Source organism: Camelus bactrianus, chromosome 27 (assembly GCF_048773025.1).
Source record: "Camelus bactrianus isolate YW-2024 breed Bactrian camel chromosome 27, ASM4877302v1, whole genome shotgun sequence".
Taxonomy (NCBI): domain Eukaryota; kingdom Metazoa; phylum Chordata; class Mammalia; order Artiodactyla; family Camelidae; genus Camelus; species Camelus bactrianus.
The window spans coordinates 11,989,809-12,001,857 of NC_133565.1; the positions used below are offsets into that span (position 1 = coordinate 11,989,809).

The 12,049-nt window shown below is 47.2% G+C and overlaps 6 non-coding genes across 6 annotated transcripts; all 6 read right to left on the bottom strand.

Moving 5' to 3' along the window:
* Positions 1 to 1,745: 1,745 nt before the first annotated feature.
* Positions 1,746 to 1,824, bottom strand: LOC123614873 (small nucleolar RNA SNORD115). The gene has a single exon (XR_006722347.2). It is a non-coding gene; the product is annotated as a small nucleolar RNA SNORD115 (small nucleolar RNA).
* Positions 1,825 to 3,815: 1,991 nt separating this feature from the next.
* On the bottom strand, positions 3,816 to 3,896 carry LOC123614841 (small nucleolar RNA SNORD115). Its single transcript, XR_006722315.1, has one exon. It is a non-coding gene; the product is annotated as a small nucleolar RNA SNORD115 (small nucleolar RNA).
* A 1,971-nt stretch (positions 3,897 to 5,867) lies between these two features.
* LOC123614880 (small nucleolar RNA SNORD115) lies at positions 5,868 to 5,947 on the bottom strand. The gene has a single exon (XR_006722363.1). It is a non-coding gene; the product is annotated as a small nucleolar RNA SNORD115 (small nucleolar RNA).
* Positions 5,948 to 7,921: 1,974 nt separating this feature from the next.
* Positions 7,922 to 8,001, bottom strand: LOC123614848 (small nucleolar RNA SNORD115). Its single transcript, XR_006722331.1, has one exon. It is a non-coding gene; the product is annotated as a small nucleolar RNA SNORD115 (small nucleolar RNA).
* A 1,966-nt stretch (positions 8,002 to 9,967) lies between these two features.
* LOC123614800 (small nucleolar RNA SNORD115) lies at positions 9,968 to 10,047 on the bottom strand. The gene has a single exon (XR_006722286.1). It is a non-coding gene; the product is annotated as a small nucleolar RNA SNORD115 (small nucleolar RNA).
* Positions 10,048 to 11,685: 1,638 nt separating this feature from the next.
* LOC123614784 (small nucleolar RNA SNORD115) lies at positions 11,686 to 11,769 on the bottom strand. Its single transcript, XR_006722269.1, has one exon. It is a non-coding gene; the product is annotated as a small nucleolar RNA SNORD115 (small nucleolar RNA).
* Between the last annotated feature and the right edge of the window lie 280 nt (positions 11,770 to 12,049).

The following is a 12,049-nucleotide window of genomic DNA, read 5'->3' on the forward strand; positions in this document are numbered from 1 at the left end:
TTTCATTGATCCAAACTCTCAAAACTACCTACAGAAATACCCATTTTGCCCTGAAAATTCTTACAAGATATGGTGCCCTTAAACCTTGGTGTCCAAGTAAGCTGGAGAGTGGGACGTTTATCACAGGACTCCTGAGTAGCTGCCAGGTGTTTCAGGAGATTAAGAATTCATTTTTTCATTATTATTTATTTTGAAAATAGTTGTCATCAAGGGTGAGGACTACATCTCTGTTGTATGCATTGTTCACTTGGACTATTCTACAATTTCTAATCTAAAAAGTCCAAAGTACTTACACTGTGGACTACAGAGATATGAATCATGGACATAAACAAACAGGTATTTGACAAATCCTTGGATATATCTTCAAGGATGCAATACGAAGAATAATGATTAATTACATCATGTATTGCCGTTTCTAAGGGAAGACATAATATAAATGGAAATTCCAGGAAGTTTAAAGGGGATATCAGTCTGCATATACTTTATTCAAGATCTCATATCATAGGCAAAGCATATACGTGGATCTCGCATTTGAAGCCGCAACTGCCTGGGTCTCCTAGCTGTGAGCAGCTCATCATGATTGAGACATATCCACGGTGAAATTATGTAACAGAAATGAACTTGTCTAAACAGTTTTAGGTGATAATAAATATCAACTTAGAATCACAAAACTTCTCAATTACTGTTGCGGCAAATTCAGAAGTAATGCGTATACTCACTCCTTGCCCATATCACGGGGGTCACCCCTCTCCCGCGGGGCCAAATTATTCTTTCCATGTAGATGTTATCATGAAGTTCTCAACAACCTTTCTCAAAGTACCAAAAAAGGGGTTTCTAATCTGAAAAAAAAAATGGCAATTTGAAGGCAGTGGCTCCCACAAAGGAAGAACTCCACGTGAAACACAAGGGACACAACAGGGCACAGCTAGATGATCCAAAGGGCCCATCAAAAAAAAGAAAAACACTAGCATGCCCAAGAGCAAATAGTCCCTGAAACTGTCCAGCCAATGCCTGTGAGCGCTCAGAGGTCACCCTACAGCAGCCTCTACCCTCTGAGACCCGCGGAACAGCTTTCTGCCTGCAGGGTTCCGTATCCAAGTCGGTGCCGGGGCTTTCCCTACCCAGGGCTCTTGGCAGATGCCCCAGGCACACGCCTCGGGCGGACTTGCCTTCACTCCGTCAGCCCGATCCGCCTGAAAGTGAATGCGCCCCAGGGCGGCCAGTGAAGGAAAACTCAACTCCATTTCCAAACAAACTTGAATTCAGCTCAGAGGGCAAATTTTCGGGGCCAGAGATCTATCCCCGCAGAGCTGCCATTGCAGGAGAAAGCACCCTTCGGTCAATACTGAGCTTTCCGGAAGGGCTCCCTCCTCTTTACTGATGGGAGATAGGCCACACCCATCGTCCAACGTGCTCTGAAGCCAGGAACCTAGGACCAAAAAGACCCACTCACCTCCACTTTTCCAAGCCTGGACGAAAGCCCTGCCAGGACATCCTACGCAAAGATCAATTGTAAAAGCAGCCGCTGAGGAAAGGCCCCGCCCACAGCCTTTCGGGAGGGGGAAACCGAGTATCAGGGAAGAATGCAAAAACAGGGGCGTGTGTGAGCCACGTGGAAGCTGAAGGACGCTGTCGAGCCTCAGGGGTGTGCCTGCAGGCACGGGGTGCCCCAACACCCAAATCCCATGGCTCTGGAAGGAAGAAGAGGATCCCCGGCCTCCCGCATCCGGATTGCAACTTCCCTTGAGCTTCAGCGAAATCCTATTGTGCATGATTTTAGGTCATTATCTCTCATAAAGATCATGTGAGTTCTCATCATTGCCCGAAACAAGGCACTCCCCACGCAGCCAAGCACCAGCACCTGAGTAGGCTTGCCTGCGATGCTTTCTGGACATGAGAAGATCCAGAAGAACATGAGTGACTTTTCTGCGTCTTGCAGGTGCTGGACAAAAACTGACTTCCATGGCCCCGGGGCAGTATGCCCAACTCAACATATTCCTCTGGGGACAGCTTAAGGCCAGAGAGGAGGCCAGCCGTGAGAAAATTAAGCCCATCCCTTTAGGGACTGTGCCTCACAGGGGCTACACCTTCATGCCTCCAGTGATGATACATGATACACCCCAGGGGATACATCAAGGGACACACACATTGACAAAGGCACTTATTCGGAGACAGAAACCACTAACCTGATACGCATATGGGCCTACCCGAACCTCAGCCATTCTAACTCTGGCCCTTTTCACCTTTCCCTCTCCCTCCCTCCTTACTCAGGCTCTCACAAACCTGAATGAATAAGGGGTTGAATGAGTGGGTAAATGCACTGCAGAATGTGTCCAGGGATGAAGCTGTGATGAGTGAGTATGGGACTCCACAGAGAAGGCAGAGCGTCACCGATTCTTCATCCAGCAGGAGGCCAGGCAGAAGGGGAACTCGGCTGGTCAGTCACTATGCGCGTGTCCTGGGGGAATGGAGCTCTTTGGATGGGCTCCACTGAAGTCATGGCCAGCAGTGGGTGGCAGGTGAGACATTGGCCTTGGCCTCTTGCCTAAGGACAAAGACAAAATCGCGCCAATAGGTCAAGGGAATTTAGGCTTGGCAAAGCCTGTATCTTAAGATGGGCTGGTGGCTCACAACCTGGCCTCCAGGCCAAACCCTGTATGAAAACTTTCAAGCCGGGGAAAAGAGCCGCCTTTCTTGGTTCAGTGTCCCTGGCCAAGGCACAACCATGACTGCCACACAGCAGCCATGCAAATGCATTCTCCTTGGCCCACATCATGGGGCCCTGCCTCTCCTGCTGGTCAAAATGGTCTCTCAATGAAAACCATACCATGGTTCTGAGGTTTCGCGGACAGCCTCTCTGTGAAAGTATCCTTAGAAGAGGCGACTCCTCTGGAGGGTGGCATCTCTGAAGGCAGTATCTCCTGGAAGGGAAGAACTCCACAAGAAACAAGGGGCCTGGTAGGGTGAAGCTAAACACATCCAAGGGCCCATCAGGAACAGCTGGCACCCCCAAAGCCTGGGGTCCCTGAAAATGTCCAGGCAAAACCTGGAGGCTGCTCAGGGGTTGCCCTTCAGCTCCCTCAAGAGGTAGCAGCCTCTACCAGCTGAGGACCGCAAATCAGGTTCTGCCTGCAGAGTTCCCTATCCATGCCTGGGCCCTGGTCCCTCCGTACCCAAAGCTCTTGGCAGACGCATCAGGCACACACCAGCTGGTGCTGTGCCTCCCCTCAGTAAGGCTGCTGGGTCTGAATGTGTGCAAGGACCTGTGTGAAAGGGCCCCAGGGCGGCCAGTAAGAAACCGTTGCCTCCATTTCCAGTCACATTCAAATTCAGCTCTAAAGGAAAGCTATTTGGGGCCAAAGATCCTATCTGTAGGGCTGCCACTGCAGGAGAATTCACCCTTCCATGGATACTGAGTTTCCTGAATGGGCTCCTCCTTATTTCCTGATTGGATGCAAATGACCCCCATCATCCAGCGTGCGCTGGGGCCAGGAACCTAGGTCCAAAGAGACCCACTCACCCCCAGTTTTCCAGGTTGTGGCCAAAGTCCTGCCAGGGCGTCTCACTGAAAGACACAATGGGAAAAGCAGGAGCTGAGGAAAGGCCCTGCCATGGCCTCCCAGGAAGAGGGCGAACTGAGCACTGGGAAAGAATGCCGAAGACAGGAGCCTGTCTGAGCCACATGGAAGCCCAAGGACATGGATGCGTCTCAAAGGCATGCTTCCAGTCATGGGGTACACCCACACCCTAATCCCGTGGCTCTAGAAGGAACAGGAGGATCCCCAGCCTCCGGTCCCCAGATTGCCATCTCCCCTGGGCCTCAGAGTAATCCTACTGAGCATAATTTTTAGGTCATCACCTCTCTTCAGGACCATATGAGTTTTCATCATCGACCCAGCCAAGGCGCTCCCCACGCAGCCGAGCACTGGCATCTGAATAGTCTTACCTGGGACGCTTTCTGGACAGGTGGAGATCCAAAAGGCTGTGAGTGACTTTCTGCCTCTTCCAGGTGCTGGACAAAAATGGACTTCCATGACCCCAGGGGATGATTCCCATCGTCCTCTGGGGATGATTTCTTGCCAGAGACAAAAAAGACAGTGGTGAGAACTCCTAACCCACCCCTTTAGGAGCTGGGCATCATAGGGGCTTCACCTTCATGCCTCCAATGACGATACCTGATGCATTCCTGGGCATGTATCAGTGAACACACACACTGACAAAGGCACCTATCTACAGAGACAGAAAACAGCCACCTGCTATGCATATGGGCTTACCCACCCGTCAACCCTCCTACCTTCAGCCCACCTTACCTTTCCCCTCTTCTCTCCCTCCCTTGATTTTCACAGAGATGAATGATGAGCGGATGGTGTTGGATGAGTGAATGAATGAGTCCCTGCAGAATGTGTGAAGGAATGAAGCCATGACGAATCAGTATCGGCCTCCACAGAAAAGGCAGAGCATCACTGGTTCTCCACTCAGCAGGAGGCCGGGAACAAGGGCTTCTTGGCTGGTCAAACACTATGCATGTGTCCTGGGGTAATGGAGCTCTTTGGACAGGCTCGTTCCTGGTCTGGGCCAGCAATGGGTGGTAGGTAGGATGCTGGGCTTGGCCTCTTGCCTGAGGACACAGAGAAAATCATGCTGAGAAGTCAAGGGAGTTTAGGCTGGTGAAGCCTCTATCCTAGGACTGGTCTGTGGGCACACCACCAGGCCTCCAGGCCAAGCTCCGCATGGCAACATTCAGGCCAGCGACAAGAGCCATCTTCTCTTGCTTAAGCATCCCTGCTAAGGCACACCCATGACTGCCAAACGGCAGCCATGCAAATACATCCTCCTTTCCCGCATCAGTGTCCCCCATCTCCTGTGGGTCAGTGTGGCCTCTCAGTGAAGACAATACCCTGCCTCTGACAGCCCCTCTAGGAAGTATCCTCGGTAGAGGTTTCTCCTCCGTGCAGTGGCATCTCTGATGGCAACTTGTCCTGGAGGGGAGCGACTCCACCAGAAACCCACGGGGTTTGGGAGGGTGAAGCCCACTGTCCTAGTGCCCACGAAGGACAGCTGGCATCCCCACGTCCTGGGCTCTTTGAAACTGTCCAGGCCAAAAACTGGGGCTTCTCAGGGGTTGCCCTTCACCTTCCTCAAGAAGTAGCAGCCTCTACCTACTTTGGCCAGTAGAGCAATGTCCTGCCTGCTGGGTTTCCTGTCCAAGCATGGGCTCTGGTCCTTCTCTACTGAACGCCTTTGGCAGAAGCACCAGGCACACACCACATGTGGCCATGTCTTCACTCAGGGAGCCTGATCAACCTGAAAGTGCTCTGCTGCCCATGTGAATGTGCCCCAGGGCAGCCAGTGAAGAACCCTCGCCTCCATTTCCGATCGGACCTGAATTCAGCTCTAAGGAAAACTCCTCATGGCCAGATATTTTATCCTGAAGAGCTGCCACTGCAGGAGAAATTACCCTGGGTCAAAATTGAGCTTCTTGAATGGTTTCCCTCCTCTTTACAGATTGAAAAAGCCATTCCTAGTGTCCAATGTGGTCTTGGAAGAATTTAGGACCAAACATATCCACTCATCTCCAATTTGTTGGACCATTTTGACAGTGTTGCCAGAATTCTTGACTGAAAGACACAACCAGAAAAATGGTAGTTGAGTTAAGGCTTTGCCTATCTCCCCGAGAAGGGGTTGGGGAGTGGGCATCAGAATGAAAATCAAAAACAGGAGCCTGTCTGAGCCACGTGATAGCCCATGGATACGGCTGAGTCTCAATGGCGTGCTTCGAGGCATAGGGTGCCTCCACACCCAAATCCCATGGCTCTAGTGAAAACAAAAGCATCCCCATCTTCCTGCCCTGGATTGCCACTTCCATTGGGTCTCAATGTAATTTTATTCAGTACGAGTTCAGGTCATCATTGTTTTTCAAGACCATCTGTGTTCTCATCATTGACCCAGCCAAGGACTTTGCAGGCATCTGAGCAGAAGCAATTTAGTAGGCTTACCTGAGGAACTTCTGGACATGAGGAGATCCAGAAGGATGTGAGTGACTTCCTACCTCTTCCTGGTGCTGGAGAAAGGCTGATTTCCATGTGCAAGACACATCTTCCTCTGGGGATGTCTTCTGTACAGAGAGGCATAGGGCAGGTCTGAGAACTTTTAGTCCATCATTATAGAGATTGTGCATCATAGGGGTTACACCTTCATGCCCCCAGTGATGAGACACATTCCCAGGGATACATCAAGAAACACAAACACTGACAAAGACACCTATACCCAGAGAATAAACACCTATCTGGTATGCATATTGGACCTGCCCACCTCTCAACCTTTCCACGTGCAGCCGTCCTCCTTTCCCCCTTCTTCCCTCCCTACATAGCTTTCCACAGAGATGAATGAATGAGTGAACTGACTTGGATGAGTGAGTGAATGAGTTCATGAAGAATGTGCCAAGGGACGAAACCATGACGAATCAGTAAAGGACTCCACAGAGAAGGCAGGGTGTCATTGGTTCTCCACCCAGCAGGAGGCTGGGCACAAGGGCTTCTTGGCTGGTCAGACACTATGCATGGTTCCTGGGGAAATGGAACCCTTTGGCAGGCTCGATCCTGGTCTGGGCCAGCAATGGGTGGCAGGTGGGATGTTGGGCTTGGCCTCTTGCCCAAGAACACAGAGAAAAATCATGCTAAAAAGTCATAGAAATTTAGGTTTTGGGAAGAAGATATCTGATGACTGGTCCATGGGCTCACCACCAGGCCTCCAGGCCAAGACCTGCATGGGAACTTGTTCAGGCTGGGACAAGAGCCTTCTTTTGGTTCAGCATTTGCTCCCAAGTCATACCCATGACTGCCAAACAGTAGCAACGAAAATCGTTTTTTGAGGCCCATATCATAGTGTCCCCCATCTCCTGCAGATCAGCATGGTCTCAAGATGAGGATGATATCATGTCTCCAAGGGCTGCTGACTGCCTTTCTGGGAAAGTACACTCATAAGACGTTTGTCCTCTGAATGGTGGCATCTTTGATGGGAGTGTCTCCTGGAGGCGAAGAACTCCATGTGAAACACAAGGGGCTTTCAAGGGTGAAACTAAACAAATCAATGGGCCCATAAAGAACAACTGTTATCCCCAAAAGCCCAGGGTCCCTGTATCTGTCCTGTCAAAACCTTGTCAATGCTTGGGGGTAGCCCTTCAGCTCCTTCAAGAGTCAGCAGCCTTTACCCACTGAGACTAGCTAAACAGGTTCCTGCCTGCAGGGTTCCCTATCCATGCCTGGGCCCTGGTTTTTTCCTACGAAAGGTTCTTGGGAGACCTCCAAGCACACAACACAGGTGGCCATCCTCTTTACTCGGTCAGCCTGATCAGCCTGAAATTGTGAGTGGAATTGCACGAATGGTCCCTAGGGAAGCCAGTGGAAAAAACCTCGCCTCCTATTCCAATCGAATTGAAATTCTCTCTAAGAAAAAGCTTTTTAGGGCCAGAGATCCCATCCCGTGTAGCTGCCACTACAGGAGAAATCACCCTTTCGTCGATACTGAGCCCCCGAAAAGGCTCCCTCTTCTTTACTGATTGGAACAAACCACCCCTAGTGTCCAATGTGCTCTGGGGACAAGAACCTAGGACCAAACATATCCACTCACCTCCAGTTTGGCAGGTCACTGTGAAAGTCTTGCCAGAACGTCTGACTGGAAGACACAATTAGAAAAACAGGAGCTGAGGAAAGGCCCTACCTATGGTCTCCCAGGAAGAGGGAAACTGGCCATTAGAAAAGAAAGCCAAAGATAGGAGCCTTCTTGAGCCACGCAGAAGCCCATGAACACAATTCAGTCACAAGGGAGTGCCTCAAGGCACAGGGTGACTCTGCACCCAAATCCCATGGCTTTGGAGGGGAAAAAAGGATCCCCATCTTCTGCCCAGCATTCCACTTCTATTGGGTCTCAATGTAATACTATTCAGCATGATTTTAGGTCATCATTTCTCTTCAAGCCCATCTGTGTTCTCATCATCGACCCAACAAAGGTGCTTCCCATGCATCGAGTGCTAGCATTTCAGTAGGCTTACCTGAGATTCTTTCTGGACTTTAGGATATCCAAAAGACGTGAGTGACTTTTAGCCTTTTCCTGCTGCTGGACAGAAGCTGACTTCTGTTGCCCCAGGGGCAATATGCCCAACTCAGATCTTTCTCTGGAAGTGTCATCTGGCTAGAGAGGGGGAGGACAGCTATGAGAACTCCTAGTCCATCCTTTAGCGATTGTGCATCGTAAGTGCTACATCTTCCTCCATCCAATGAGGACACACTCTGCACCCATGATTGTAAATCAAGTAACACAAAGATCAACAAGGCATTTATCCACAGAGACATAGAGCACATACCTGATATGCATACGGACCTACCCACCTCTCAACCTTTCCACCTCTAGCCCTCCTCATCATTCTTTTTTCTCTCTCTCTACATAGGTTCTCATAGAGAACCAAAGAGTGGACGGCATTGGATGAGTGTTGAATGAATCCATGAACAATGTGTTAAAGGTCAAATCAATGATGAACCAAAAAAGACCCCACAGAGAAGGCTGAGCATCACTGATTTAGTCCCCAGCAGAAGGCACAGCACAAGGGTGTCTCGGCTGGCCAAACCCTAAGCATGTGTTCTGGGGAACAGAGCCCTTGTGAAGGTCTCGACTCTGGTCCAGTCCAGCAGTGGGCGGTAGATGGGATGCTTGGCTTTGCCCCTTTTCTAGGACATGAAGTGAATCATGCCATAAAGTTATAGAAATTACACTGGGGCAAGCAGATATCTGGTGACTGGCCCATGACCCACCAGCAGTCCTCCAGGACAAGCCTTTCATGGGCTCTCTCAAGTGGGGCAAGAGCCACCTTCTGTTGGGTCAGTGTTCCTTTCCAAGGTGTGCCCATGACCCCCAAAGAGCAACAATGCAAATCCCTCCCTTGTTGGCCCCCATCATGGGGTCTCCCCTCTCCTGCAAGTCAATATGATCGATCAATGGAGATGGTACTATGTCTTGTCAACTAGGGTTGTCAACAACCTAGCTAGAAAAGTACAATCACAAGTGGTTTCTTTTCTGGAGGGTGTCATCTTTAAGGTCAGTGGCTTTTGGAAGCAAAGAGCTCCACGTGAAACACAAGGGGCCCAGTAGGGTGAAGTGAAACCAGTCAAATGGCCCATCAGGAACAGCTGGCATCCCCAAGTGCCCAGGATTCCTCAAGCTGTCCATGCCAGGCTTTGTGAAGGCTCAGTGTTCACCTGTCAGCTCCCACAAGAGTCAGCAACCTTGACCCCTGGGGCCCTCAAAATAGGCTCATGCCTGCTGGGCATGGCACCCAAGCCTGGGCCTTGGTAGTTCCCTACACTGCTTCTGTGTAGACGGCATATCACAGACCAAAGGTGGCCATCTGGTCAACAGGTCTGAATTATCGGTCTGAAAGTAGGCAGAGAGTTGAATGAATGTTTCCCTGGGTGGCCAGTGAAGGAAACCTTGCCTCCATTTCCAACTGGATTAGAATTCCGCTCTAAAGAAAAACTTTTCAGGGCCAGAGGCCTTATCCTGTAGAACTCCAGCTGCTGGAGAAACCACCCTTCTGTCAACACTGAGGTTCCTGAAAGGGCTCCCTCCTCTTTACTGTTTGGAGGTGGGCTGCCTCTGTTGTTCAGTGTGCTCTGGGGCTAGGATCCTAGGACCTAAGATGCCCATGCACCTCAAAATTTTCAAGCTATGGAGAACGCCTTTCCAGAACATACTGAAAGATGCAGTTGCAAAAGAAAGTGATGAGGGTGGGCCTCAGAAGACCTCCCTGGGGTAGGATGGAATGGAGATCAGAAAAGAAATTTGAAAACAGCAGCCTGTCTCACCCAGGTGGAAGCGTTCCTTGAGGCATAAGGTACCTCCACACCCAAAACCCGTGGTTCTAGGAGGTACAGAACGATCCCCATCTTTCTGCCTCCAGATTCCCACATGCATTTTGCCTCAGCTTAATCCTTTTGTGCATTTTTTTAGGCCATCATATGTCTTCAAGATAATATGAGTTTTTATTTTCAGGAATTTATGACATTTTGAAGTATCCTTTCCCTCTCTCTTTAGCATGCTTATTACAAAATATTTTAAAATTAATATTTTATGCTGAACATTAGTTTCATAATATTTGGTGGCATTCAGCTGAAACTTTTTTTAGTGTTTTCAATAACTAAATATTTTAAAAATTCTTTTTATTGTTTATTTTCACATTGTAGTACATATTTTAAAATGTACATCTTCATCTAATTGAGCTTAAATCTTATCGGTTCTTAGAGGTCATTACATTCAGTTTTGACAGCAATCATTACAGTTTTGTTTATCCTTTTTGCCTCTGGAGTAGAAAGAGAGTGTTTATAATTTTATTTTATTAAACTTACATATGCCTTCAGCTGTTTGGAAACATGAGATTGCTTCTTTTATCAATTTCATTTTATTAATCACTGCTTTATCTGTGCCTTTTTTGATTGCATGTGAACTTCATAAAAACTTATTCTTGAATCCACATGAGTCTTTAGATTACAAATCAGATAGCAGTGTGGTTTTAACTGTGTTTTTTAATGAATACTTTGAAATTATTGAACCACCTTTTTTGAACATGGTTAATAAGCTATTGTTATGCTGTGTCTTCTTCAATATCATACAAACTTGGCAACTGTAGAACAAATGAATTCAATAACCCATGTAAATATGTATTCTTAATATATTCAGGTCAAATGAAACCACACCGTAGAATGGGAACCACAGCTCAGGTATTTTAATACAATTTCATCCAAATATATTGGATTTGCTCATGAGAATTCCTTAAAGTCAGTCACTCGTTGAGAAAAAGAAGCAATATTTCTGATTCGGTGCCACTAGCCTATTCACATGTAAATGAGAATCTTCTGGTATCATTTATAGCATATCCTTTATTAAATGATCAATGGGTTCATATCATGAGCTGTAATTTTAAATGTGTTTCTTAATGTATATTCTAAATTTTAAGTTAAAAATTTACTTTCATAACAGTACAAATACTGAATCTCAAATCCCTTCTTCAATGGCATTTTCCTCCATTTATGGGAAATTCTTTGGTACTTCAAAGTCGCTCAAAGCAGTTAGAATTCCCTAAAATTATAAAAATATTTCTCTCATCATGTTTGTTGAGTTAGATTAAACATTGCACTGGGGACACTGAATCTAAATTTCTCAAGTTCTATATTATTAATTTCATGTTCAAATGAAACTTTTATTACAAATTTACATCATGTCAGTCAGTCGCTCATTAAAAAGGAAATTTCATATACCTATTCAGTTTATCTTCTGCTTAGACCTGCTTACCTGAGGTGTGCAACGCCTCCAGTGAATTTTCTATTTGGGCTACACAATGACCAACGGAAACTAGACAATTACCATCAGTGCAGTGTTGCACCCCTTGGTTGAGTGTCTTACTCAAAGACACGTTGAGAGAAAAGCAGTGATGAAATAATCTCTTAATATAACTTACTATTAAAAATTATGAATCTTTGACATAAAGCCTATAGGATGAATATTTTTTTTTTAACTTTTGAGCAAATAGACAGGATTGGTTCAAATGAGCCTCTTTTAAGGTTTCCTTGTCTCAAGTGCCAAATAAAATGCCTAGAAAGGACATAATGATTACACATATATTTCCCTGTAAAACACAGGTTTATCTTCATCATAATTCAATTGATCACAATTTTTACGTCATCATGTCACTTCAGGACAATAAGTTTTCATAACTGACCCAAACTGTGGGACTCCACACGCATACATACACTTGGGCCTGAATACACTTACTAGCCAATTGTGGTACCAATTTGGAATGGTGTTTTGACGTATTTCAGTGGTAGGCACGTGACTCACGTTAATGCTCCAGTGGTGCAGGCCAAATTACTTAAATGCACAGGAGTAGGATGGGTATCAAATAATAGAACTAGGTCTGTCATGGAACATGGCTCTTTAATGCTTTTCCTTAACGGAGGAATGTAGTCCATACTCAGAAAACATTTGGCACTGTCCACTGCAT